Below are 14,443 nucleotides of genomic sequence, written 5' to 3'. Positions count from 1 at the left end.
GTCTGCCCCCACAGTACAGGTCTGTGCCTGAGGCCATGGTACATCTGACATTTTCAGAAAAGTCCAGTGAAGATACGTAGATGACCCTGTTAGTAGAGGATCAGGGGAATGACAGTTCAGAACCCCCCAAAAGAGGCCTCACAGAGGGCTGCATGCCAATGTTATCTGCCTCACAGGAAATTTGAGAGAAACCGAGGTAAAGCAAGAAATTTGTGAGCCAGAATAGTGTGTGAAGGAATCAAACGGAGAAAAAACAGAAGGGAATAATGTAGCAGGGGAAGAGAAGAGACCAGCTACTGGTTAATTCTACTAAGTTGAAGTTCACTGCATGTGACAGGGGGTGATGACATGGTCAGAAATTAAGTTTACTCTGCGATTCCAAGAAAGTGAAAAATAAATTGATGGTGTTACATGATGCCTACTCTCAAAAGAATCACCTGTGACTCTGAGGAAAATATTATAGAACCAACACTTCTTTCTCTTGTAGAACCCATGTCTATGTTATTAGGAAATGTCTACAGTAAGCAACATTGAGGAGGGAAAGGAAAGGCACACTTCTGGACTGGAAGAGACTCAACTGCATCGCTCTGGTAAATGTAATTCTAATAAATGATGTCACAAAGGCCTCAACTATAGTTGTAAAAAATGCATAGCTCTTCTTCACTGTCCACTTACTCTTCAGTCGCTTCTTTGTTCTTTATAGATACCTTTTAAAAATGACATTTTTATTAATTCTAGAGAATTTCATACAATATATTTTGATCATATTTGACCCCTTCCCTATATCCGTTCACAAATACACCCCAGCCTCCCTGCATATACATGCAGCTTCATAATTTCTTTATATATTAGAAAAAAAACGTGGATGGAGTTCAATTTATGTTGTTCAAATACAAATGGGTATGGGCTCATCCCCTAGAGTGGATTAAATGACTTATCAGAATCACACTCAAGAAAAATGACTCTCGGGGCCGGAGAGATGGCTCAGCGGTTCGGAGCACTGACTGCTCTTGCAGAGGACCCAGGTTCAATTCCCAGAACCCACATGTGGCTACGAACCGTCCTTAACTCCATTTCCAGGGGAATCCAAACCCTCTTCCAACCTCCACAGCATTGCATGACACAGGTGCACTCACATACATCCAGGCAATACACTCATACACATAAAATAAAAATAATAAATAAAATATTTTTTTAAAAAGTGACTTGGGTGGGCATGGTGGTTCATGCCTTTAATCCCAGCACTTGGGAGGCAGAGGCAGAGGCAGGGGGATCTCTGTGAGGTTAAGGACAGCCCACAGTGAGGTCAGGACAGCTGGGGCTAAAGGGAGACCCTGTCTCAAAAAGACCAAAAAAAAAAAGACTCTCCTCCCCCACAGCTATCAGTTGCCAAGAGCTCCTCAGGTAGGGTAAGACTCATATCCACCTTGTCTCTCCTTTGCTGGCTTCTGTTTGGTTTGAGGTTGCACAGATCTTGTGTGTGCTGTCATAACTGCTCTGAGTACATATGTTCAAGTGCCTCACTGTGTCTGGAAAACACTTTTGTTGTAGTCATCCGCTGTGTCTGGCTCTTATAATTTGTACCCTCTTCTGAGTTGATCCCTGATTAATGGGAGCGGTTGATATTGATGTAACATTTAAGTCTGAGCACTCCACAGTCTCTTGTTCTCTATATATTGACAAGTTGTAGGTCTGTGGGTTAATCACCATCTACTGCAAAAAGAAGCTTCTCTGATTAGGGTTTCACTAATCTGTGAGCATAATGATAGTTAATTAGGAGTCAGTTTAATACTGTGTTCATTTAGCAGAATAATGGTAGTAGGTCCCTGGTTAGAGTCTAAGGTGCCAGGTATGGGCTCCATCTTGAGGGGATGGCCTTAAATTAAACCAGAATAAATTTGTTATCTAATGGCATTCATAACAATATTGTACCAGTGGACATATCTTGTCAGGCCAATCATTATTGCAACTTGCAGAGTTCACAGATGGGTAACATTAATGATTGCTTTTCCCTTCCAGTCGCATGCACAACACCTTCCAATTCGATCAAAGCTAGTCCCAGGAGGGATGAAGCATTCATGTCAATACCAACTTGATTTCTCCATATTCTTTGACTCTAAAATGTGGTGTATTTAGCAATAGGGTCTTATCATCAAATTCTGGAGAGTAACAAAGAGCAAATAATAGTAATGATTGAGGAAGGGGTATGCATTGGATGCCTGTGGTTGACAATTCCAAAAGAAGTAGCCCATTCCTGCCACTTTTTGTTTGCTAGCCTGTGGTATCTAGTATAGACATTGCCCTGTCACTACAGAGCAACTTCTTTTAAGCTTTTTATATGTATATTTTTGATGGAGCTTTTAGATACGATTTTTTCAAAAGGCTTTTACTGTTAGCTATCCCTCCTCTCAACTGTCCTCCCACTCCACTCCATTTAACCCTTCCTGCTCCATTATTCCTCATTCCCCCTTCAAATCCTTGCATTCCATCTCTCCTCTCTTTAAAGTCCCAACACTCCATGGCCCCTTACTACCTTCCTGGCCTCTATTGGTTTTGCAAATGAAATACACATATTCAAAGTTAGCATCTACATATGAGAAGAAATATGCAACTTCTGTCTTTCTGGGTCTGGGTTACCTCATGCAGGATGATTGCTTCTGACTCAGCCCTTTTACCTCCATTTTGTAAATGTGCCAAATTTTCATTATTCTTTCATCACTTTCTGGAAATCTAGGTTGTTTCCATTTCCTGCCTGTTGTGAATAGAACAACAATGAGCGTGAATGAACAAGTTTCTCTGTGGTAGGACACAGATCCCTTTGGTAGCTAGATCACATATTAGACCTAATTCTAGCTCACTGAGGGACCTCCATGGTGACTTCCATAATGGACACATCACCTTGCACTCCTAATAGCAGTGAATAGATGTTCCCCTTTCCTCATACCCATGCGAGCACTGGTGGTGTATTTATTGTTTTCCCAAGGCTGGCATGTGCATCACTGTTATTAATGAGGTCTCCCATTTTTTTGTATATTTTTATTGAATTTTTGTGTATTTCATACAAAAATCTTAATCATTTTATATCCCCCTCCCACCATCTGATCCCTACCACAGCACCCCCCACCAGATTTTATGCATTCTTCTATTTATATTAAGGTCTATTGCATCCTCATTGCAAGTTCATCAACTGGGGTCTAGTCAGCCTATCCAGAGTCATTCCTTTGAAGACAATCAATTCTCCCTCACCCAGCAGTAATAATACTTTGGCTAAGGTTTGGGCCTGTTGCCTATTTCCCCATTTCTATGCTGGGTTTTTGTCTGCTTGAATTTGCATGGGGCTTGTGCATGCTGACACTATTACTATAGGTTTATATGAGCAAGGTCCCAGGAGTCTGTAAGACTCTCTTTGCATACAGTCATGTGCCTCCTCCCTGGCTCTTACAGTCTTTCTACCTTCTCGTCCACAAAGGTCCCTGAGCCTTGGGTGGGTGAAGTTTAATCTAGGAGTCCTGTCCAGAGACCCGTACTCTGTAGACTCTTATTCTCTATGCTTTGGCCATTTGTGGCCTTTTATGTTCATTGCCCTCTGTTGCATGAGGGAGCTTAGATGAAACCCTAAGACTGTCACATTCCTAGACAAATATTTCTTACTATGTGCTAAATATTCGATCCTTATATTTATAAGCAACTATGCCAGTCACCACTCATCAAAGAAGCTTCTTTTACAACAGGCAGAGGCTCTTACAGATTTCCACAACTGGTCACAAACAAAGAATAAATGTCCGTGGGATGCCCAACTGTAAGTGACACATCTACAATGGGATCTCTACATCTAAGGCTCACAGAACACAGTAGACTAGGGGTAGAGAGAATGTTAATACATCCCTCAGTTTTTTATGGGAGCACAGTGCTATAAACTTTCCTCAGGATAAACTTCACTGTTTCCTACAGGTTTTGGTATGTTCTTTATTCATTTTAATTCAAATCTGTGAATTTTTTTAAAACTTGCTTCTTTATTCCTTCCCAACACAATTTTCATTTAGTAGTGTGTTGTCTTCTCCATTAGTTGCTGTAGGTTCTATATTTTCTGTTCTTATGATATCCAGTTTTATGCCTTTCTGGTCAGATAGAATGCAAGATGTTATTTCAATTTTCCTTAATTTGTTGAGACTGGTTTTGCACTCTGACATGAGCTGCCAAGAAGTGGTTCTTCATTGTTTAGGTGGACTGTCCTATAGATGTATATTAGATTCCTTTGGATTTGTAATGTCATCAGCTCGAGAGTTTCTCTGTTTAGTTTTTGTCTAGAAGACCTGTCCATTGATGAGAGTCAAGTGTTGAAGTCATCCACCACCACTTTGGAATGGGGGCATCAATCTGCAATTTTAGATTTAACAGTATTTCTTTTGTGAACTTATTTCTTCCTGTTTTGGGTATATAAATATTTGGAACTGTAATCTCTTCTTCGTAAATTTTTCCTTTGATGAATATGAAGTGTCCTTTCTTATGTCTTCACACTTATTTTGGTTTGAAGTCTATTTTTTGGCTATTAGAATAGCTATATATTCCTGCTTATTTCTTGGTTTGATTTGCTTAGAATAACTTTTTTCAGTCCTTTTACCCTAAAGTGATATCTACCGTTGATGTTGAGTTGTATTTCTTGGAAGCAGCCAAAAGATGTTTATTTTTGTATCCAATCTTTTAGTTTAGGTCTTCATTGGGGAATTGACACCATTAATATTAAAAGTTATTACTGAATAGTGTGTATTAATTCTGATTATTTTATTCTGGTGTTTTTTCAGATTTCCTTTGAAGAACTCTCTTGAAATTGTTTTTTTATTCCTTGGGCCTATTCAACCGTTTTCTCAGGCCAAACTATTACTCGCAATATCCTTTGTAGAGCTGACTTAATGGTCATAAATTCCTTAAGTTGTTTTTACCATAGAAAATTTTTCTTTCTCCTCTTTTTTTTTTAATAAAGTGTAATTTTATTTCAAAAATGATATATGAATATACTGAATTTTTCTGAAAGATGTAATAATGAGCTATTATAGAGATATACGGCTAACATAGTTCTTAAAGTGTAATTATTTTGCTCATCTTATTTTTAATGTCCAAAGGACCTCAATCAAGATTTTAAAAATTATGTAAATCTATTAGATAATTAACATTTTTTGGCTTTTTTGGAGACAAGGTCCCCCTGTAGCCCCAGCTGTCCTGGAACTCACTATGTAGACCAGGCTGGCCTTGAACTCACAGAGATCCGCCTGTCTGTGCCTCCCGAGTGCTGGGACTAAAGGCATGTGCCACCACACCCAGATAATAATTAGCATTTTTAAGAAATAATGTTACTAATAAAAATAGTTTTTTCTTAAAGACCCAATAATTATAACAAATTAATTGGTTTTTCAATATTCAAATGTATTTAAAAAAATTTTTATTGAGCTTTTAAAATTTCATACAATATTTCCTACTCACATCCAGACCCCCTCCCTAATCCATGCCTCCACCTCCCCCACTGAACCCTATGCACTCTGCCATACATGCTGAGTCCTATTCATTCAGGTGTTTGTACCCAAATGTCCTTCAGTGTAAATGCGTCTACAGAGTCTAGTCAGCCCATCCAGTGGTCGTATGTAAGTCATACTCTCCCTCACCCAGCAGCAACCAGTCTCAAATAGTTCTCAAACTTGTGCTGACTTGCCAACTATTGCTCAACTCCTCTTTGGGCCCTTGTTTAATGAGCTGACGTGGGTCCTGCATTGGACACCACCACTGCCACAGGCACACATGAGCAAGCCTCCACTGGCCTGGAAACCTCCACCTCAAATGTCCATGAACCAGCCCTGCTTCTTACAATCTTTCTGCCTCCTCTTCCCCTATGGTCCCTGAGCCGTGGGTGGGTGAGGTTCCATATAGGAGTCCCATCCTACACTCTACAGTCTCATTCTCCAAAACTTGGCCAGCTGAGACCTTCTGTGTTTAACACATGCTGATGTACATTGAAGCCTCACTGGTGAGAGCCAAGGGACCTTTATTCCTCTATGTTCCATGAGTCTTGGTTGTAGGAATTTGACTGAAGATGGGTCGCCTAGTACCAGTCATCTCCCAAGTGTGTGTTCTCTATGGCTGACCAGATGTGCAACTCTGTGGTAGCCTCTATCTGTTGCAAAAAGAAGTTTCTTTGATGAGTGCTATATGGCATGTTTGTCGCGCTAAGGGGATCTCTTCTACCTTGCACTGCATTCCCTTCCAAGCAGCTCCTAGGTATATGTATGCATTAATGTTCAGACACTCTGTGTACATTTCTTATAGGGTTTCGAGGGCATTGCGTTTCCCTCTAACTTTTCTAGCACCCCAAGATTCACTCATTTCTACTCTTTTTTCTTCATCCAGCCTCTCTCCTCCCTTCCTTCCTAGTCACAATGCCTCCATTATTCCTACCCTTCCCCCAATACTTCTCGACTTCCACCATCTTTCCATTCCTGACTTCCCTCCCTCCCCCACACCATGGTTCCTGTGTGTCCCTCTCTCTTCTCCTCCCTGCCAGGTATTCGTAATTATTCCAACTCCCTCAGGTAGCATCTGTTCCTTACTATCTCCCTTTCAGATTGTTTCTTTCCATTTACCTCCATGTATCTTTTGCCTTTACCTGGCTACTTCAGAATTTACATACTCACATATAAGGGATTGTGCTACAATCTACAAATGAGGGAAAACATATGTCGCTTGCTTTTCTATGTTTGTGATACTTCACTTAGTATAACATTCTCTAGCTCCATCCACTTACCTGAAAATTTCATAATTTCATCTTTTCTTACTGCTGAGTAGAACTCCATTGAATAGATGTACCACATTTTCACTAACCATTCATCAGTTGAGGGACATTTAGATTGTTTCCATTTCTTAGCTATTGTGAAGAGAGCAGCAACAAACACAGATGAACAGGTTTTTCTACAGTATGATAAGTCCTTTGCGTATATGCCAAGGAGTGGTATCACTGGATCATATGGTAGGTTCAATTTTACATTTTTGAGGGTTCTTCACACTGCTTTCCACAGTGATTGCATGAGTTGGATTCCCACCAGCAGTGAATGAGTGTTCCTCTTTCTCCACATCCTCTCCAGCATTTGGAGTCTTCTGTTCTCTTGAGCTTGGCCAGTTTGACTGGGGTAAGATGAAATCTTACAGTGGTTTTGATTTGCATTTCTCTAATTACTAAGGATGTTGAGCACTTTCAAGGTGCTTCTTATCCATGTTTATTTCTTTGTTTGAGAGCTTTCTGTTTAGGTCTATCACCCAACTTTTTATTGGGTTGTTTATCTTCTTATTTCTTTCTTTTTTGAGTTGTTTGTATATTCTGGATATTAGTCCTCTGTCAGATGTGCATCTGGTGAAGATTTTCTCCCACTCAGTGGGTTTCCTCTTCCCATTCTTAGTTGTTTCTTTTGCTGTACAGAAATTTGTAATTTAATGAGATCCCATTTATTTGTCCCACTTATTTTTGACCTTAGTGCCTGAGCAGCTGGTATCTGATTTAGAAAGTCCTTTCCTATGCCTACATCTTGAAGGGTACTGCCTATGTTTTCTTCTGGTAGTTTCCAAGCTTCATGTTTTATATTGAGATATTTGATCCATTTGGAGTTGACTTTTGTGCAGGGTGAAAGATAAAGGTCAAATTTCATTTTTCTGCAGGTGGAGATCCAGTTTTGCCAGCACCAGTTGTTGAAGATGCTGTCTTTCCTCCATTGTGTGTTCTTAGCACCTTTGTTGAATATCAGGTGGCTGAAACTATAAGAACTCATGTTTGGGTCTTCTACTGTGCTCCATTGATCTACATGTCTATTTTGGACTATAGCTCTGTAATATAATCTGAGATCTGGTATGGTGATGCCCTCAGCATGATACTTTTTGCCCAAGATTGTTTTGACTATCCAAGGTCTTTTGTGGTTTCATATAAATTTTAGGATTATTTTGTCAAGCACTGTGAGGAATATCATGGGCATTTTGATTGGGATTGCACTGAATCTATAAATTGCTTTTTGTGAGATGATGATTTTCACAATATTGATTCTACTAAACCATGAGTATGGTAGATCTTTCCATCTCCTAGTGTCTTCCTCTATCTCTTTCTTTGGAGTTTTGAGATTTTCATTTTAGAGCTCTTTAATGTCTTTGGTTATGTTTATTCCTAAATGTTTTTTTTTTGAGACTATTGAGAATGGGAGGGTTTTCTCTAGTGGTTTTTCTGATTACTTGTTATTGGTATATAGAAAGGCTACTGATTTCCATAAGTTGATTTTTTATCTTGCCACTTTACTGAAAGCATCGATCAATTCTAACAGTTTTCTAGTGGAATTTTTGGCTATTGTATGTATAATATTATATCATCTGCAAATAGGGATAATTTGACTTCTTCTTTTCCAATTGGTACTCCTTTAATTTCCTTCTCTTGTCTTATTGCTCTAGCAAGGGTTTCAGGCACTACATTTAAAAGGAGTGGAGATAGTGGACAGGCCTGTCTGGCTCCTGATTTTAATAAGAATGCTTCCAGTTTTTCTCCATTTAGGGTGTTGTTGGCTATAGATTTGTTGTACACGGCTATAACTGTGCTGCAGTACGTTCCCTCCAGACCAATTTCTTGCAGGACTTTTAACATAAATGCATGTTGGATTTTTGTCAAGTGCCTTTTCTGCATCTATTGAGATGAGTATGTGATTTTTGTCTTCAAGTCCATTTATTTTTTGTTACATTTATTGACTTAAGAATGTTGAGCTATCTTTGCATCTCTGGAATAAAACCGACTTCATCATGGTGGATGATCTCCTTGTTGTGTGTCTGTATGTGGTTTGCAAGTATTTTATGAGTATCTTTGCGTCTATGTTCATCAAGGACATGGCTCTATAGCTTCCTTTTTTGTTGTATCTTTACCTGGTTTTGGTATTAGAGTGATGCTCGCTTCATAGGAGTTTGGGAGTTCTCCCTCTGTTTCTGTCTTTTTGAATAATTTAAGCAGTATTGATTGTAGATTTTCTGTGAATGTCTGGTAGCATTCTGCTTTGAATCCACAGGGCCTGGACTTATTTTAGTTGGGAGGTTTTGTATTACTCTTTCAATAGCCTTATTTGTTATGGGTGTATTTAGGCTGTTGGTCTCTTTGTTTAACTTTCGTAGTGGCCATAATTTTAGGAATTCAACCTTTCTCCTATGGTCCCACCTCTCTTGAGCTCCTTCTTTCCCTTTATCCCCAAGATTCCATTTATAACCCTCCCTCCCCACTCCCCTTAAAATAACCCAATTTTTATCCGTATCTCCCTTATTAACACCTGTTTCCTACTGTTCTTCTCTTTCAGATTATTTCTTTTCCTTTACCTCCCTAGTTCCTATTCATTATCCTGGTTCCTATAGTTATGTCTGGAATATTCACTTATCCTTATAAGTGAGTGCTAGGATACACATATGAGGGCGAACATATGTTTTTTTTTTTCCTGAGTCTGTGTTACTTCACTTAGTATAACAGCTTCTAGTTCCATCCATTTGCCTGCAAATTTCATGATTTCATCTTTCTTTAAGCTAAGTAAAACTCCATCATATAAATGAACCACATTTTCATTATCTACTTGTCAGTTGAGGGACACTTAGGTTCCTTCCATCTCTTAGCTTTTGTGAAAAGAACAGCAACAAACATGGATGTATAAGTGTCTCTGCAATAGGACGAGTTCTTTGGGTATATGCCAAGGAGTGGCATAACTGAGTCAAATGGTAGATTTATTTGTAGTTTTTCAACAGTTCTCCACACTGCTTTCCATAGGGATTGAACAAGTTTGAAATCCCACCAGCAGTGGATGAGTGTTCCCCTTTCCCCACATCTCTCCAACATTTGGTATCATTTGTTCTCTTGATCTTAGCCAGCCTGACTGGGATAAGATGAAATCTTAAAGTGGTCTTAATTTGCATTTCCCTAGTTACTAATGATGGTGAACACCTTTTAAGATGCTTCTTAGCCATGTTTAATTCTTCTTTTGAGAACTGTCTGTTCAGCTCCTTAGCCCATCTTTTAATTGGGTTGCTTCCTTTCTTGATTCTTTGTTTTGTGAGTTCGTTATAAATTCTGGATGCTAAGCATCTGTCAGATGTCTTGCTGGTGAAGATTTTCTCCCATTCTGTGGGTTTTTTCTTCACTTCCTTGGTTGCTTCTTTTGATGTACAGAAGGTTTTAGTTTAATGAGGTCCCAGTTGTTGATTTTTTATCTTGTTTGTAGAGCAATTGATGTCTGGCTTAGAAAATTCTTTCCTACACCTATGTCTTGAAGTTTATTGCCAATGTTTTATTCTAACAGTTTCAGAGTTTCAGGCTTCACATTAAGGTCTTTGATCCATCTGGATTTGACATTTGTGCAAGGTAAAAGATAGGGGTTTAGTTTCATTCTTCTACAGATGGAGATCCAGTTTTTCCAGCACCATTTGCTGAACATGTTGTCTTTCCTCCAGTGAATATTCTTGGCCCCTTTGTCAAATATCAAGTGACTGAAATTGCATATACTCATATTTGGGTCTTCAATTTTGTTCCATTCACCTGTGGGTCTATTTTTGTGCAGTACCATGTTGTTTTTAGGACTATAGCTCTGTAATGCAGTTTGAAATCTGGTATAGTAATCCCCCCAGCATTGCTCTTAGTGCTCAGGGTTGCTTTGGCTATCCTAGATCTTTTGTGCTTCTATATGAATCTTAGGATGATTTTTTCCAATTCTGTAAAGAATGTCATTGGGATTGGAATTGCATTGAATCTATAAATGGCTTTTGATGGGATGGTCATTTTTACAATATTAATTCCTGCAATCCATGAGCATGTAAATTCTCTCTATCTTCTGATGTCTTCCTCAATCTCTTTTTTAAACGATTTAAAATTTTCATTGTAGAGGTCTTTAATGTCTTTGGTCAGGTTTATTCCAAGATATTTTATTACTTTTTTGCAGCTATTGTGAAAGGGAATGTTTCCATCAGCTAATGTGAAAAGGAGTATTTTTAAGTACTCTTTCTCTGATTGCTTTGTATTGGTATACAGAAAGGCTACAGGCTTTTCTGGATTAATTTTGTAACCTGCCACTATACTGAAAGTGTTAAACATTTCTAGGAGTTTTATGGTGGAATTTTTGGCATCTCTTAGATATCATCTGCAAAAAGGGATAATTTGATCTCTTCTTTTCCAGTTATTACTCATTTAATTTTCTTCTGTTGTCTCATTGCTCTTGTAAGAGTTTCAAGCACTATGTTAAAAAGGAGTGGAGATAGGGGACAGCCTTGTCTGGTTCTTGATTTTAATGGGGATACTTCCACTTTTTCTCCATTTAGAATGATGTTGGCTGTGGGTTTGTTGTATATAGCTTTAATCATGTTGAGGTATGTTCCCTGTAGTCCAATTCACTCTTGGACTTTGGACATAAATTTGTGTTGAATTTTGTCAAAGGCCTTCTCTGCATCTGTTGAGATGACCATGTGGTTCTTGTCTTTGAGTCCATTTATGATTTATGACGTTATTGAATTACACATATTGAACCATCCCTGCATCTCTGGGATAAAGCCAGCTTGATCATGGTGGATCCTTTTGATGTGTGTCTGTATGCAGTTTGCCAGTATCTTGTTGAGAATTTTTGCATCTATGTTCATTAAGGATATGGGTCTATAGTTTTCTTTTTCAGTTGTATCTTCATCTGGCTTTGGTATCAGAGTGATGCTGGCTTCATAGAAGGAATTTGGAAGGTCTCCCTCTATTTCTATCTTTTTGAATAAATTAAGTAGTATTGGATATAGATCATCTTTAAATGTTGGTAGAATTCTGCTGAAAATCCATCTGGTCCTGGGCTTTTTTTAGCTGGGAGGTTGTTTATTACTGTTTCAATTTCCTTATGTGTTATAGGTCTGTTTAAGCTCTTGGTCTCTTCTTGGTTTAGTTTTGGTCTCTCCCATGTTTTTAGATACCTGTCCATTTCTTTTAGGTTTTCAAATTTCATAGTGTATAGGTTTTTAAAGTATTCCCTTATAATACTCTGGATCTTTTTGCTGTCTCTTGTGGTGTTTTGCTTTTTTATCTCTGATTTGTTGATTTGAAGGGGCTTTTTCTTTCTTTTGGTTAACTGGCCTAGGCATCTGTAAATCTTGTTTTACTTTTCAAAGAACCAGCTCTTGGATTCATTGATTCTTTGTATTATTTTCTTTGTTTCTATTCCATTAATTTCTGCTCTGATTTTTGTGCTTTGTCTTGTTTTGTTTTTTAAAATTTTTACAAAAACTTTATTGAGAATTTCATACATGCATATAAGGTGTTTTAATCAAAAACATGCCTACTCCCTCCCCTCCAACATTCCACCCTCTGAAGAGGTAACCCTAAAATCTTTTAAGGATTAGATACAAGCTCCCAAATACTTTTGACATTTTTGGCCTTGGAACAGAGTATGTTGCTAACAGGCCCAAGGACATTTTGACTTTTAGCCAAGAAACTGGCTACATTTCTTTGGGGCCTTTTTACCCTAACTGCCTAGCCAATTCCTACCTCCTATTCTTATCACACTATCCTCTGAAGGGGTTACCCAAATTGCCAATAGGGAATAGGAACGCTGACTGCTCTGGCTTCTTCCATGCTGAACAGGGATGCAGGGTGAGGCAATTGGAGTATCCCTTCAGTGGGTCTATCTAAAATACTCCCAAATTGCATAACTTTTGCCTCTAAGGGGAGAAGAAAGTTCTTTAATCATGAATGGGAGATGTGAAGGAGAAGGCAAGAGTAATTAGCATTACAAGTTCTAGACAGGGAACTAGAAAAAAGTCAGAACAGGGTAATTTTCAAATGTTCTTATGAGAGTTCATTGGAGTTTCTTGACAAGGGCTTCTGAAAGCATCCCTCTATTGGGTTCCTCCTCATTTTTCTTTTGTCTTCCAAGGATGGACTCTAGAGTGATGGATTCAGGATTTGCTTTCAGATATTTTGATAGCTGTTGGAGTGCTTAGAATCAGTGTCAGTTCCCTCTCAAAGGTTTCTAGATAGGGAGAGAAAAATTTATCCATCATTTTAGGACAATAGCTGGTTGTCTCCCTTAGCTATAGGTGGACACTACAGTATTGGGGACCAAGATTTGAAGGGTTAAATCTGAGTGGCACTTTCTGGTTAAAAACATAATCGTCAATGTGAATTAATTGTCTAAGTAATTTTTATATAGAGTTAAGCCTAATGTCTGGGAAGTGTAATCCCTTGAACTCTTAAAGAAATATACTGATGACTTTACTCTTTGGTTATACTTTCCTTTTGGGTGTTTAAGACCATACAGTTGGCCCAAATAAATCAATTTATTTTTACACTTAAGGTCATTTGAGTATCTGCTCCTCAGGCATCCCATGGGCTTGGGAGGAGTAACTTCTTCTTGTTTTTCTCTAGCAGCTTTCAGTACCCTCTCTTTGTTCTGTACATTTAATGTTTTTACTATGATATCTAGTGGGACCTTTACATTCTTATCATGTCTTAATGATGGTCTCTGTGCTTCTTGAATCTCTACAGGTATATCTTCCCTTAATTTAGGGAAATTTTCTTCTGTGATCCTATTGAAGATCTGTTTGATGCCATTGGTATGATTTTCTTCTCCTTCCTGTATGCCTATAATATGTAGATTTTTGTCATTTCATGTTGTCCCACATTTCCTGAGTATTCCATTTCTGTGGGTTTTTTTTTTTTGAATTTTGCATAGACTTTACTTAAGGAGTCCAGATCTTCAACTTTATCCTCCAGTCTTGATATTCTGTTTTCCATTTCATTCATTCTGCCTGTGAGATTTTCTCCTGCTGTTTCTAATTGGTTTATTGAATTTTTCAGTCCCGTGTTAATTTCCATTTGGGTTTTCTCATTTTGTTGTACATCTTTTGTTTCTTATTACTGAGTTTTAAGTAATCTTTTTGTGGTTTCTGATTGCATGGATATTTAAGGTATCTTCTGTCCAAAGTTTATGTCTTTCCTCTTTGAATTCTTTGAGCTGTTTGTCTCTGTTTTCTTGTAATTCTTTGATCATGATTATGATTGTTCTTTTAAATTCTGTGTCCTGGGGTTCTATAGGGTGGTTCTCAATATTCTGCCCTTCTGGGTTTTGTTGGGGACATGTTTTTCTGTTTTTTCATATTATTTATGTTTTTGCATTGCCATCTGGGCATATGGATGTTCTTTGTCAGTTATGTGCTGAACAGGAACATCTACTCTGCTTTTGTTTAATTTTGGTTCAGAATTCTGGCTGAGTATGTCTGTCTGCCTGATCTCAAGGCTGGGAATTTGGTGGTGAACAGGCTGCCTGGGTGTGACTTTAAGGATCTGTGGTAGGGTGAGTGGTTAATCTGGTTTGGGAAGGTAGTCCTGGGATTTGGATGTGGAGAGCCGTAGGCCCCCACCCCAGAATATAGCAAGACC

The sequence above is a fragment of the Nannospalax galili genome, unplaced genomic scaffold (genome assembly GCF_000622305.1).
Source record: "Nannospalax galili isolate Female #2095 unplaced genomic scaffold, S.galili_v1.0 scaffold946, whole genome shotgun sequence".
NCBI classification, from domain to species: Eukaryota; Metazoa; Chordata; class Mammalia; order Rodentia; family Spalacidae; genus Nannospalax; species Nannospalax galili.
The sequence above is the reverse complement of the archived record's forward strand: the minus strand, read 5'-3'. Positions refer to the sequence as shown.